The sequence below is a fragment of the Motacilla alba genome, chromosome 8 (assembly GCF_015832195.1).
Source record: "Motacilla alba alba isolate MOTALB_02 chromosome 8, Motacilla_alba_V1.0_pri, whole genome shotgun sequence".
Lineage (NCBI taxonomy): Eukaryota > Metazoa > Chordata > Aves > Passeriformes > Motacillidae > Motacilla > Motacilla alba.
The window spans coordinates 20,818,354-20,823,597 of NC_052023.1; positions in this window are offsets into that span (position 1 = coordinate 20,818,354).

A 5,244-nucleotide genomic window follows, 5' to 3' on the forward strand; every position below is an offset into this window, starting at 1 on the left:
GATCCTATTTCCTTTGTAAACTCTCTGTAGGTACCAGCAAGGTGGATGCCTCCTTTTAAGTTGCCCCAAAGCCTTATTTTCTCCTGGTCAGCAAGTTCACTTTCCTCAGCCCCTCTTCACAGAGCAAGAGCTCCAGCCGCCAGACATCATGGTGGCCATCTGCTGAACCCTCCAGTTTATGCACGATCTTCAGGTATTGGGAAGCTCAGAAGTGGACTAGTGTATAAATGCAGTCTGGCTTGTGCAGAGTAGAAGGGGATAATCCCCATCTCCTGGCCATGCTCCTGTTAATACAGCCCAGGATGCTGCTGCCCATGCTCAGATTGCTCCCTGCCAAGACCCCCACGTCCTCTCAGCACAGCTGCTCCCTGTGGTTGCAAGGGACCATTCCTTCCTATTTGCAATACTTCATGTTTGTCCTCGTTGAATTTCATAAAGTCCCTGTCGTGCCATTCCTCCTTCAGCTTCTCTGAATGGCAAGCACACCAGGGGGTCCTCCACAGTTTGTGGGGAATACTGGAAAATACTGGAATATGCAGAGCCTGATTCACCCCTATGTGGAATAAGCAAAGTGAATGCTGCTGAAGGTCACTGCATCCCAGCAATGCAATACTGCTAAGCCTGTGATTCCATTTTTCTCCCCATACCATCATCCTTACACCTTTATCTAATGAAGTACCATTCTCTTTTGTCCCTAACCAGAATATGCAGGTAGTATCTGAACTCATTACTGAATACAATACCTAGAGAGATGATCTACAAGGGAATGAAAAACAGTGCTACCCTAAGCTCTCACTGCCTACCCATAAGTTCCTAATAATATCCAGCACTGTCACTGTCTGAGGTCTCAGTGTTCCACCTATTTTCTTATGTATCATACTAAGTGTTGTATGTGCATATTAATACCATCCATGAATTAGAATCACTCAAAGAGGACATCAACACTCTGTCATTAAGACATGTGAAAAGTTAGTGCCAATAGTCCAAAATCCAAGGTAATCGAGGAAGAGATGCATTTGTTCTTCCTGAACAAGAAAAAAAAGCTACTTGTGGCAGACTTGGCTTTCATGAATGTGTCCTGCATAGGTATCATTTATATGGTGTGCCATACTGTTCAGAGGAAGAAAGAGGAGGCCACGGAGAAAAAGCAGATAATAGCTTGCTGGTTTGACAATGAACACATGCAAATAGATCCTTCTTTGACTTGTATGCAGAGCAGAAGCTGAAGCACCAGCTGTGTATCATTGATCCAGCTGTTTATCCACAATGAGACACAACAGTGAAATTCCTTCTTCAGGTTTGCACTGGTCTCCCTGAAAATGCAGTAAGTAGCACAGAGCTGTGCAGAAAGCATAAATGCTTTGACTTTAGTATGGCTGACAATAGTGGGGAGGCGAGAACCTCAGGTACTTCACACATGTTGACAGATAAACCATCAGGCACACACCTGAGAAAGCCATAACTCCTTGGGAGATTATGGCTTAGTTAACTCCTTAGGTGTAGTTAACCTCCCACAGGGACATCTGAGACTGTGACCACAAACAAATCCAGAGATCTGCCTCATTTCTATCAACAGGAAAATGAGGCTTGCCTATTATTAGGAAACTAGCTCTACCACAACTATAATTTCTTCTACAAATGACCTTGTTTGGCATGTTTTGGAGCTGTTTCATTTACAAAGTCCCTGTTTGTTAAAAATGAGTCTTGAATAGTCCATGACTTTGCACACTGATTTTTACCTTGCTTGAAGGAACTGCAAAGGACCTGCAAAGGACAAGATCTGAGTCAAGAAATACTTTTGCCCAAGACATCTTCTTTTAAATGTTAGAGTGGGGGGTCTTCTGTTTTTGTTGACTTGTTTTTTTTTTTTTAATTCTATTACATTTATATTGATTTTAGTATTATAAGGCTTTTTGATATCAAAACTGATTAGTATCAGAAGAGCAAAAACATAGCAAAAATGCATTTAACTTACTAGAAAAAACTTTTAATTAGTGTTATATCAATACATAGACAATAAATATTTAAATTACATCAATACAATCCACTTAGATGAAGTGCTATAAATATCACAAAACCTCAGAGACTGGAAGGATACTGGATATACATTATTAATAGACTAAAAGATAACTCAGCTGAATTGCATTATTAGGTGTCTGCTCTAGATACTGTAGCTCTTTTTCCATGAGTAAGGAAGCTTTTCATAATAATCCTAAGATTTTGAAAATCATCTACTGCATGAGCCAGAAATCATTTCTGGCATAACTCCAAGGACTGCAGGGAAGTTGAGTAATATTTAAATTATGAGATCAAATCCAGTTCTGCTACACATTTAAAATGATCTGTTAAATACATCCAGAAGTTTTATCACCTGATGGAGCAGTCTTCACTTCACACACAGGAGGAAATAATTAAAGAACGTAAATACAATAAATGTTCAAGAGGCAACAAAGTTCAGTGTTTTTAATTTATTTAAGGTAAAATAAATACTTGCTTCATTATACAGATGTAATTATCTAAGTTTTACTAACATTATAAAAAAATTCTTTAAAAAATATGGAATCTTATTATCATATAATAAACCATAGCAAATTTAGATTTTTTTTTCACATATTTTTCTTTACCACTTCTTGTCTAGCACACAACATTGGACTGGTTTAGCATGAAAAAGGTACTGTGTCTTAATTCAGACAGACTGGTGCTGTAATTCAGGTAAATATCATTTACAAGCAAGAAATCATGATTTAAAATCATCACTGGAGGTTCAGCTGGGTTCTTACTTCTCCTGTGACACAGCCTCATTTTGCAGGGCACTGAAAGGCCCAGGCCAGGGGCTGTTCCCTGAGCTTTGTTTACAGCACAGCTTTAAACAGCCAAGCCACACAAAGGCAGGGATCCCACAGAGGGTAATCCGAGGGACAGGTGTGGGTCTGTGCTAGACAGGTACAAGCACATTTGGGGGACCAAGACTTCAGCAGCATGAGAAATGTCATTATTCTAGAGTCCATCTGCACACATTGCATTTAGCTCCCACCAACCTCACTTTTTAGTTTAATTTCATTTCAGGCATCCAAATGAATCTCCCCATGACCAAGACAAAGTGCTTACAATGTGCTGCTGCTGGAAGCAGTGATCTGGGTACAGGTTGGAGCCCATACCTTACATCACATCCCTCTAAAGCCAAACCTAGAAGCATTTCAAAGCTCTTCTGATGCTACTATTCTCAGGAGAAAGAGCTACAGGTCAGAAATCAAGTGCCCAGCAGGAAACTGGTGCCACTGAAAACAGACAGGGCAAGTGGATGAACACAGATCACATCAGCACAACCTCTAACGATGATGCTCTGCAGGATTTAAAAATCCTGGAGACCTGTGCTTCAGCTGTCCACTGAATCACCTGTCCATAAACAACATTGCCTATTAATTCCTGCAGTTTTGTAACTGAAATTTTACATTCTTCAGGAGAGCAAACAGGAGAGCTTTTGAATTATTTGTTTGATGCTGGTGTAACTGGGACATTTTGTAAAACATGTTTTTCTTGAATACTTGAGTTTTTATACCTGTAACATCCAACTTCTTTAAAGATTTAGGAATTTCTCCTAAAAACCTCCAGTGCTTTAATCTTACAGAAGTTTTTTATCAGTGACAACACAGGATTGTTACATTACCTACAGCCTTCATCTGTTTTTTAAAAACTCTTCTGGCTATTCTGAGAATCTTTTGATTAAAGATTCTAAATATATTTTAAAATCTATACTTCCGACACTTTTGATTTTGACTTTTTTGGTCAAGAAGGTTATACTGAATATAGAGAGTCTTTTCTAGTCACCTGTTCAGAACATAAATATAAAAATTGAGCTTTTTCAGATCAGGGCTGCCTTTGACTCAAACCTCCTAAAATCATCTAACATTCCCCCTTGTATTTTTTTCATGCAGGACATAGCAAGGGCCAGCTCTCTCCCCAAGAGCAGCAGGATGAGCGCAAGAGTCCAGGGAGCAGGGTAGAGCCCCCAGGAAGAGCCCACGCGGCTGGACCTGAGCAGGGAGAGGAGGCAGCACCGCAGAGGGGCAGCCCCGAGGCAGCGCTGGGAGCACCGCAGGCTCCAGCAGCAGCAACCACAGCCAGGCACACCTACAACAAAAAGAGAGCTCTGAAATCAAGCTAAGAAATCAGCCTGCAGGTCAGGGCCCTCAGCGAGGCACGGGCAACACAACAAAGATCCAACAGGCAAAAAGAGCTGAACCAAGGTTCAGACAAGGACAGGACTGCTGGCTCATGGCTGAGCTTAAACGGGTTCCTGAGCAGGGGGCAGGTGAGGGGCCAGCTGAGGCTGGTCAGGGCTGCTCTTGGGTAAATTGACAACTGCCTAAGGAGCTTGGTTATACTGGGAAGCTGCTGCCATGGGGTAATACTCCAAGTACACTTAGGCTTGTAGAACATATGAGGGTTACTGATCTACTTCTTTGATTGAGTGAAGTAATCCAGATTTTCTTGGAAATATTGATTAATAACTGGATCAATAGTATTTATTGAACTTTAACAGACAAATTGTCTGGCATGTAACCCTATTTTTGTTTCTACATCTTAATGCAATGGACCTTCTAGCTAAATAGGATAATGTCTTTTATCAACCATTTAAAAAAAAAACTCTAGAGCTGGGTCTTTTATTTTAAAAGAAAGGAGGCTCTTGGTATGACTTGATACCAGCTAAGTACTAATTTAGTCCCTTTAGGTGCTGAAAGCTTTTCACCTGCCTTTTTTTTTTTTTTTTTTTTTTTAACAGAGGGCTGATGAGTGCAGTACCCAGAGAATTGCTTTGTATGATGTATTGTAGGCACTTGTGGTCTGTTAAACAGAAAAGACTTTGAGGATTACTTTAGGGCATACCAAAGAAATGTTCTCAAAGGGGAAGCCATAGGTCAAGGCCAAATACCTAGATCGCCTCTCTAAGATATCTCTTTATTAATTTTACTCCAGTAAAGACTTCTTTCAGAGCCAGTTATTTCTTGACATTAAGGAGTTTTGTAGGGAATTCTTTGTTAGGAATGCAAAACTGACAATGGCGTCAGAACTACCCTTGTAATTTATTTTTTACTAGAAAACTGTATATAAATTTTCTGTATGTTTTAGGACAGGAAAAAAACAGGAGCATTTATTTTCCAGACACTCCATTTTTTATGTTTGTTTGTGTTTTTTGTTTTTACTCACTACTTCTTTTTTCTTTTTTTTTTTTTTTTCCTAGGA